Genomic DNA, 10,496 nt, shown 5'->3' with positions numbered 1-10,496 from the left:
AGCAGTCGGTGTCGCGCGGTGTGGCAGCACAGCGGTGGGCAAGCGTCAGCAGGCCGTGCTGAAACTACTCAGCTTAGGCGATAAGAGGCACACGGCCCACGAACTGCTGCAGGGTCTGACACAGCAGACCGACCGCTGGCTTGCGCCGCTGAGCCTCCAACCGGGCATGGTCGTGTGTGACAACGGCCGTAACCTGGTGGCGGCTCTGCAGCTCGGCAGCCTCACGCACGTGCCATGCCTGGCCCACGTCTTTAATTTGGTGGTTCAGCGGTTTCTGAAAAGCTACCCACGCTTGTCAGACCTGCTCGTAAAGGCGCGCCGGCTCTGCGTACATTTCCGCAAGTCCCACACGGACGCTGCCACCCTGCGCACCCTGCAACATCACTTTAAGCTGCCAGTGCACCGACTGCTGTGCGACGTGCCCACACGGTGGAACTCTACGCTCCACATGTTGGCCAGGCTCTATGAACAGCGTAGAGCTATAGTCGAATACCAACTCCAACATGGGCGGCGCAGTGGGAGTCAGCCTCCTCAATTCCTTTCAGAAGAGTGGGCCTGGTTGGCAGACATCTGCCATGTCCTTGGTAATTTTGAGGAGTCTACCCAGGTGGTGAGCGGCGATGCTACAATCATTAGCGTCACCATTCCTCTGCTATGCATCTTGAGAAATTCCCTGCAAACCATAAAGGCAGCTGCTTTGCGCTCGGAAACGGGGGCGGGGGAAGACAGTATGCCGCTGGATAGTCAGGGCACCCTCCTGTCTATTTCACAGCGCGTACAGGAGGAGGAGGAGGATGAGGAGGAGGGGGAAGAGACAGCTTGGCCCGCTGCTGACGGTACACCGGCTGATTGCCTGTCATCCTTTCAGCGTGTATGGCCTGAGGAGGAGGAGGAGGAGGAGGATCCTGAAAGTGATCTTCCTAGTGAAGACAGCCATGTGTTGCGTACAGGTACCCTGGCACACATGGCTGACTTCATGTTAGGATGCCTTTCTCGTGACCCTCGCGTTGCACGCATTCTGGCCACTACGGATTACTGGGTGTACACACTGCTCGATCCACGGTATAAGGAGAACCTGCCCACTCTGATTCCCGAAGAGGAAAGGGGTTCGAGAGTGTTGCTATACCACAGGACCCTTGCGGACAAGCTGATGGTAAAATTCCCAGCCGACAGCGCTAGTGGCAGAAGGCGCAGTTCCGAGGGCCATGTTGCAGGGGATGTGCGTAGATCGAGCAGCATGTACATCCCAGGCAGTGCAACAGTCTTTAAGGGCCTGGCCAGCTTTATGGCTCCCCACCAAGACTGTGTCACCGCTCCCCAGTCACGGCTGAGTCGGCGGGAGCACTGCAAAAGGATGGTGAGGGAGTACGTAGCGGATCGCACGACCATCCTTGGTGACGCCTCTGCCCCCTACAACTACTGGGTGTCGAAGCTGGACACGTGGCCTGAACTAGCCCTGTATGCCCTTGAGGTGCTTGCTTGTCCTGCGGCTAGCGTGTTGTCGGAGAGGGTGTTTAGTGCGGCTGGGGGAATCATCACCGATAAGCGTAGCCGCTTGTCAACCGACAGTGCCGACAGGCTAACACTCATCAAGATGAACAAAGGCTGGATTTCGCCAGACTTCTGTTCTCCACCAGCGGACAGCAGCGATACGTAAGCAATACGTAGGCTGCACCCGCGGATGGAAGCTACGTTCTCTCTCACCATCCAAAACGGGGACATTTGTGCTTCATCAATCTGTGTCTAATATTCCTCCTCCTCCTCCTCCTGCTCCTCCTCCTGAAACCTCACGTAATCACGCTGAACGGGCAATTTTTCTTAGGGCCACAAGGCTCACTCAAATAATTTTTCAGAACAATTTTTATAAGTTTCAATTAGCTTAAAAGCGTTGGAACTTTAACTTGAACCAATTTTTCGTTACACTGGGCTGCCTCCAGGCCTAGTTACCACTTAAGCCACATTAACCAAAGCGATTAATGGGTTTCACCTGCCCTCTTGGCTGGCCATGGCCAATTTTTGGGATGTACATTAGTACTGTTGATACAGCAATTTTTGTGGGCCCTCGCCTACAGTGTAATCAAATTAATTTTTAGCCCACCTGCATTACAGCTGACGTTACCTCAGCTGTGTTGGGCAATGCAATGGGATATTTCTATGTACCGCCGGTGGCTTCCTGGCACCCACCCAGGCAGTGGGTCCACAGGGAGTTAAACCTACATGTGTCCACTTGTAAAGAACCCCAGTCTGACTGGGGCATGCAGTGTGGGCCGAAGCCCACCTGTATTACGCACGACATTACTACCTCAGCTGTGTTGGGCAATGCAATGGGATATTTTTGTGTACCGCCGGTGGGTTCCAGGGAGCCACCCATGCTGTAGGTGCACACTGAGTTTTTAATACATCTGTACACTTCTAAAGAACCCGTCTGACTGGGGCATGCAGTGTGGGCCGAAGCCCACCTGTATTACGCACGACATTACTACCTCAGCTGTGTTGGGCAATGCAATGGGATATTTTTGTGTACCGCCGGTGGGTTCCAGGGAGCCACCCATGCTGTAGGTGCACACTGAGTTTTTAATACATCTGTACACTTCTAAAGAACCCGTCTGACTGGGGCATGCAGTGTGGGCCGAAGCCCACCTGTATTACGCACGACATTACTACCTCAGCTGTGTTGGGCAATGCAATGGGATATTTTTGTGTACCGCCGGTGGGTTCCAGGGAGCCACCCATGCTGTAGGTGCACACTGAGTTTTTAATACATCTGTACACTTCTAAAGAACCCGTCTGACTGGGGCATGCAGTGTGGGCCGAAGCCCACCTGTATTACGCACGACATTACTACCTCAGCTGTGTTGGGCAATGCAATGGGATATTTCTATGTACCGCCGGTGGCTTCCTGGCACCCACCCAGGCAGTGGGTCCACAGGGAGTTAAACCTACATGTGTCCACTTGTAAAGAACCCCAGTCTGACTGGGGCATGCAGTGTGGGCCGAAGCCCACCTGTATTACGCACGACATTACTACCTCAGCTGTGTTGGGCAATGCAATGGGATATTTTTGTGTACCGCCGGTGGGTTCCAGGGAGCCACCCATGCTGTAGGTGCACACTGAGTTTTTAATACATCTGTACACTTCTAAAGAACCCGTCTGACTGGGGCATGCAGTGTGGGCCGAAGCCCACCTGTATTACGCACGACATTACTACCTCAGCTGTGTTGGGCAATGCAATGGGATATTTCTATGTACCGCCGGTGGCTTCCTGGCACCCACCCAGGCAGTGGGTCCACAGGGAGTTAAACCTACATGTGTCCACTTGTAAAGAACCCCAGTCTGACTGGGGCATGCAGTGTGGGCCGAAGCCCACCTGCATTAAGCACGACATTACTACCTCAGCTGTGTTGGGCAATGCAATGGGATATTTCTGTGTACCGCCGGTGGGTTCCAGGGAGCCACCCATGCTGTGGGTCGACAGGGACTTCACAATAGGGAGTTGTACCTGCCTGTGTCTATGAATTAAAAAGCCCGGTCTGACTGGGGCATGCAGACACCTTGACAGAATGAATAGTGTGTGGCACATAGGTTCCCCATTGCTATGCCCACGTGTGCAGCTCCTGATGGCGGTGGCACAGGATTCTATTTCTCATTGCTTCTGTACAGCATTGTGGGCTATCGCTCCGCCACTTTTAAAGAGGGTCGCTGCCTAGCCGTGCCAACCTCTGCAGTGTATGCCTGAGGTCCCTCGTCATGGCAGACGCAATTCTAAATAGACATGAGCGTGGTGTGGCATGAGGGCAGCTGAAGGCTGCGCAGGGACACTTTGGTGTGCGCTGTGGGGGGGAGGGGGTGCGGTTGGGCAGCATGTAACTCAGGAGAAGTGGCAGTGGAGTGTCATGCAGGCAGTGATTGTGCTTTGTTGGAGGTAGTGTGGTGCTTAGCAAAGGTATGCCATGCTAATGAGGGCTTTTCAGAAGTAAAAGTTGTTGGGAGGGGGGGGGGCCCACTCTTGCCGCTATTGTGGCTTAATAGTGGGACCTGTGAACTTAGGATGCAGCCCAACATGTAGCCCCTCGCCTGCCCTATCCGTCACTGTGTCATTCCCATCACTTTCCTGAATTGCCCAGATTTTCACACATGAAAACCTTAGCGAGCATCGGCGAAATACAAAAATGTTCTGGTCGCCCATTGACTTCAATGGGGTTCGTTGTTCGAAACGAACCCTCGAGCATCACGGGAAGTTCGTTACGAATAACGAACACCCGAACATTTTGGTGTTCGCTCATCTCTAATAATAAACATCCACAATGCAAAGAGAAAGTAAGTGAATGGCTTCTCCAAGAGCTAATTGTCAAAAGGTGTTTCAATTAACGGGATGAGATTGGAAGTATGGGTTTCACAGGTGCTTTGTTCACTAAATAAAGGTATACAAAGCCCAGTCCCTGAAAAATTCACACGAGCGCTGTTTTAACACATTAGAGGCAAGCAAAGAAAGCGCTTCTATTGTAACCAATGGTTTCCTATAGAACCGTACAGATGAAGGAATTTTAGACTCACTAAATACTCACACCTAACAAAGATAGAACATGCAACTGCAATACTAGCATATAAGGTCCGTGGTGCGTGAAAAGATAGGACTTGACCTATCTTTGGTGTGTGCTTACCATAGACTCCTATGGGAGTTGGATAACACGCACCACGCACTCCTGATCGTGTGAATGGGCAATTTGACAGCTAATTAAATTAGCTGGAAATCACCCTTTACACTCGATCTTTAGTGCAGTATAGCCACTATCTTTTCACGCACTTATGCTGCGCTAAAACAGCACTCATCTTAACAAGGCCTAACACAGAGGTTCACTTACTTTTTCTACTTGCACTGTGGATGTTTACTCAATTTGTTGAACAAAAGACATGAATAGTCAAAATGTGCGTTATTAGTTTAGTTAGATTGTGTTTGTCAATAATAATCAGGCTGGGCTCCCACAGGTATATTTAATTGCAGATTCTGTAATCTCCATCCGCGGACGATATGCGGCAATACGCAGGCATTGAAAGGCATGAACTTTCACTGGTTCTCTCCGACATGCGGGTAGGAATTGTGGATTTCTCAAGTGGAACAAAAACCCCAGCATGCTCTATTTTATTTTTTGAAGTCAATATATTTGAATGCTCCTTCGCCCATACATAATTAACACATGAGGGACGGATTCGCTCAGTACTTCATAGCAAGATAGACAGAAAAACCAGAATGTAGGCCGGAGTTGATGATATTCTGCACATTGCTACATCCATGTGGGAAAAACGATTGCATCCATGATCTTCCACAAGCATTTTCAGATACTTTCCGCGATGTATTGCAGGTCTTCTGCTGCGGTAATCGCATGAGTAATCTGACCCGTTCGCGTGAGCCCAGCCTCACTTAGATAATAATCAGACTACATTTTAATAGTGATCAATGCAGAAATCCAGGTAATGCCAAAAGGTTCATTTACTTTTTCTTGCAACTGTACTTATTTATAAATACTTAGTTCAGGCTTCAAAAGTAGAAGAAGTGGAAACAGAAAGAGAGATAAAGTGTTTCTTAATCACTGCGAATGATTGAAAGCGTAAAATTGCCATAAGACTACAGTGCATATTTTCTTCTGATAAAACCTATTAAAAATAGCATGTACTCCATGATAATAAACAGAAGAGTCTCCTTAGATGACATCTAATCTAATCCATTTAGTAATAATCCTTGTGATAAAACATTTGTCTCAGAGACAGTGCAATGGTTATACTGGCATTAATATACTATAAATAGACATAACAGTAGGTGAAATTAGCTTTTTATAGCTACACTATATTCAGGATTCTGCCCACCAAATGCAATTTTCTGCATCATCTAGGATTCTCATTTCAGCACAATAGTGTAATGACAGGATGTATGGATGTAACTGGTGGCTTGCACCAACTACATTTGCTGCAAACTTTATTTGACTTTTTTTCCATGCCTTTTGTTGAAATAAGTGTCAATTTTTTTAAACGATCTATTTTTATTAGGAAAGTATGTTGGAAACAAACAAATCTGCATTGTATAATGTACATCAAAGCAGGTGGGTCAAGCATGAATGAAGTTATGAAACATTGTGATTGAGACACACAGGTCTCATATAAGAAACAATCGATTACAATACGTTAATACGCTTATCAAATTTGACTCTGATCGGAATCTACTTTGCTACCATTGCAAGAACTAATGATCTTATTTTTAACTATATAACAATAATTTATGAACCAGTAAAGAGGGAGGGTGGGGTGGGCTTTGTCATCTAGGCTAGTTTTTGAGAATTTCTAGTCTGGAGAGTTATTATTAGCTAGTAATGGGAATATTTCCAAAGACTGTTTGAGAGACCTCAAGTATCTGGAGTGACTATGTTAGAGGATGAGGGAGATTGGGTGAATCTAGATGATGGTGTATGGCCATCTGCTTGTTTTTTAAATTCAATCCATGGTGACCAGACCATGTGTTCAAGAATTTAGGTCTGGTACCGTTCTCCCAACTCATGAGTTCCTCAAAGCGGAACATTTAATGTATTTTGTTTTTCCACTGGGTTAGAGAAGGGGGTCCATTGTTTCGCCACGATAAAGGACTGAGTAGTTTGGCTACAGTTAGTAAGATTGTTGGCAAGCTGTCTTTCCTTGGGGTAAAATTTTCAGATGGGAGCCACAATAATACTTCTGGTGCAAAATTTTGCAAGGTTGAGGAAGTTTTATTGATTTGGGAGAATATTTGCTTCCAATAAGGGGCAATTCCACCAAATATGGAAGATGGTGCCACCCTGGAGGCTGCATCTCTAGCAGCAATCAGAGGGAGCTAAATTAAGTTTAAATAGTTGATGGGGTGTTTTATACCATCTTGTTAGAAGCTTGAAGGAGCTTTCTTGAATCCGAATACATCTTGAGAAACCGTGAGAGTTGCTCAGGATTTTGTCTGTGTCATCTTTGGACAGGGTAATGTTTAATTCCTTTTCCCATTCTCTCAAAAACCATGGTTTGCACAGTGCTGAGTCTAAGAGCACTCCCTTGTGAAGCTTAGAGATTACTTTTTTGTAGGGATTCGGAAGTGATAGATAGGTTTCAAACCATAATGGATCCCTTAATTTGTTATGGTATAGATCATGGAATCTTGAGAATGATTTATATAGATTCAAGGCTTCCAAGAAGTTGGGTTTATGGCATGGAATAAGGGGTTCATTTTGTTCTAATTTAGTGATTTGGGGGCCTTTTAGGATGTCATGAATTGTCATAGACATTTCTTTCCAGATGTGGGATGCTGGTAAAGATGTCTTCCCCATAATGAAGGGTATTAGGGAAGCTGGAGTAAAGAGGGAGAGTTTATCAGACCCTGTTCCATTTTGACGTAATTCTCTAATTACCTTGATCGTCGCATGAGTGGCTTGGCTTATTACCGTATATACCGGCGTATAAGGCGACGGGGCGTATAAGACGACCCCCCAACTTTCACCTTATATGCCGGTATTACAGTGGAGAAAAAAAAAATCAGTACTCACCTCCCCCGGCGTTCTGTCGCGCTCCGGCAGGATGTCGCTCGCTCCTCGTCCCCGGCGCAGCATTGCTTTCTGAATGCGGGGCTTGAAATCCCCGCATCCAGAAAGCTAATACACACGCCGTCAGCCAGTTACATCCATTCAATGACATCATTGAATGGCTGTGATTGGCTAAAACACACGTGGCTTCAGCCAATCACACTATTCAATGACATCATTGAATGGGTGTGATTGCTAACACACGTGCGCCTTCAGCCAATCACAGCCATTCAATGATGTCATTGAATAGTGTGATTGGCTGAAGCCACGTGTGTTTTAGCCAATCACAGCCATTCAATGCTGTCATTGAATGGCTGTAACTGGCTGACGGCGTGTGTATTAGCTTTCTGGAGGCGGGGATTTCAAGCCCCACATTCAGAAAGCAATGCTGCGCCGGGGACGAGGAGCGAGCGACATCCTGCCGGAGCGCGACAGAACGCCGGGGGAGGTGAGTAATGATTTTTTTTTTTTACACTTTTTTTTTTTGTATTACAGGCGCATAAGACGACCCCCGACTTCAGAGCAGATTTTTCGGGGTTCAAAAGTCGTCTTATACGCCGGTATATACGGTAACTTGTTATGCATTTGTATTTTTTGGTTAGACCAGAGGAGGCAGTAGACCCCTGTGTTTAGGAGGTCACTTTACAGGCAGAACAACTGGAGGCTTGTGTTCGGGTTTACCAAGGAGATCCATCTGGTGGTGTGTATTGCCCTATGGTAATTTTGAGCATCCTGGAGGTAGAATCCACCTTGTTGTTTCTTTTCGGTTAGATAGGCATGGGCTAGGCGTGGTTTGTGATTATTCCAGATGTAAGTACTGAGAAGCTGATGCAATTTTTGGAAGAATGATTTGGGGATAGGCATAGGGACAATTTGAATAGTATAAAGAATAGTTGGCATAATATAGGATGCAACTAGACTTTTCCTGCCCATCCAGGAGATAAAAGCTATATTCAGGTGTGTTAGTTGGTCTTGGACTCTTTTGATTAATGGTGAATAATTGAGTTTAAATAAGCAAGATGCACTTAATGTAGTACCTAGATACTTGATCCCAGAGGTGGGCCATTTGAAGGGTGAAAGATGTTTTACTATGCCTAGGAGCTGTGCAGGAATGCTTACATTTAGTGCTTCGCATTTGTTATAATTGATTTTAAAATTAAAAAGATTACCATAAATATTGAAGATACCAAAGAGTGCAGGAAAAGTTCTCCTGGGATTGGTTATTATTATTAACTAATCATCTGTAAATGCTGCTGTTGTATGTGTGATGTCTCCTATTTTTAAGCCTTTTATGTCAGGCGACTGTCCAATTTTTTTGAGGAGCGTCTCCATCACCTAGGCAAATAGAGTTGGGGAGAGGGGACACCCCTGTCTAGTGCCGTTGCTCATTGTAAAATGCTTTGAGAGTGTGCCGTTTATTAAAATTCCTGCTATGGGAGTGGAATAAAGCATGATAATGGCTGCTATGATTTGTGGTGGAAAGTCAAATCTGCATAGCACTGCTTCCATATGATTTCAAATGATCCTATCAAGAGCCTTTTCGGTGTCAGTGCCCAGGAGGATAAACGGTAGCTTTTTCGTTCTTGTGTAGAAGGTTGCATGGATGAGGCGTGAGGTGTTGTGTTTCCCTTCTCTGCCAGGGACGAATCCGACTTTGTCAGGATGTATCAGTTTTGTATGGATTGGGGAGATGCAGTGGGAAATTAGTTTTTCCCAAAGCTTGAGATCTGTATTTAATAAAGATATGAGGCGATAATTACTACATTGTCCGTGATCTTTCCATTCCTTCGGGATCAGCGTTATATATGTTTCTAGAGCTTGTTTGGACAGTTGGCCTCCTTCTATTAGTGAATTGCAGAGATTAACAAAGTGAGGAAGTAGGATTTCTGGGAACGTTTTGTAGTAATTCACAGTGAATCCATGCAGACCAGGGCTTTTGCCATTGGGTATAGATGCGAGTACTTGAGTCACTTTCTGAATTGTGAATGGTTTTAATAGTTGTGCTCTTTCCTTTGGCGAGAGTGTGGGAAAGTGCAGGGAGTCTAGGAAAGAGGTAGTCGGGGAGGTGTCTGATGTGTTAGGGTTTATTTTGTCTTTTTTTGCCCAGTTACAGTATATTGGGTTTTGTAATATGTTTTAAATTCAGTGGCGATATCTGATATTGAGGTTAGTGTATGTCCAGTTGCTCTTTTAATTTTATGAATTAATGTTTTTACTCTTTGCCTAATAATTAGTCTAGACATTGCTTTGGTTCCTTTGTCCCCATGTGCATAAATTTTAAACTTAGAAGAGAAGAGCGTTTTTGCTGATTTTGTATTTAATAAGTCCTTTAATTTGTTTCTCAGGATTTTAAGGTCTGCTAGCGTGTCATCTTGCATCGATAATTTATGAAGTTTTTCGAGACTGGATATTTGGGCTAGAAGCGAGTCTAGTTCCTTCTCCCTCAATTTCTTAACCCTAGCCCTAAGTGCAATTAATTCTTCTCTTATAAATGCTTTATGGGTTTCCCAGATCATGGAAGGGGAAATCTCTGGGATTCATTAGGTCCAAAAAATTCTTTACATTTGTTAGACAAAAGGGGAGTATGTCTATTGTCTTCTAGAAGTGTGTTCTTTAAGCACCACGTCCATTTTCTGATAGGGAGGCTGAAAATGGATATTGTCAAATGAATTGGCGTGTGGTCTGACACCGTGGTTGCGCCAATTTCCACGTCTACAAGGGCCTGAATGTGTTTGTCTGAGATCAGGAAATAGTCATTTCTATTTAGCGTGGCATGGACTTGGGAGTGATAAGTGAAATCTTTTGTGTCAGGATGGAGAGAGTTCTCCATTAGTTAAGTCTGTAATTACGTTCCTGAGCTTGTTTAGGCACTTTAATGAAGTCGAGGGAGCTTTTGAAGTACTGTC

The sequence above is a fragment of the Eleutherodactylus coqui genome, chromosome 7, assembly GCF_035609145.1.
Source record: "Eleutherodactylus coqui strain aEleCoq1 chromosome 7, aEleCoq1.hap1, whole genome shotgun sequence".
NCBI lineage: Eukaryota > Metazoa > Chordata > Amphibia > Anura > Eleutherodactylidae > Eleutherodactylus > Eleutherodactylus coqui.
Note: the sequence above shows the minus strand (reverse complement) of the source record.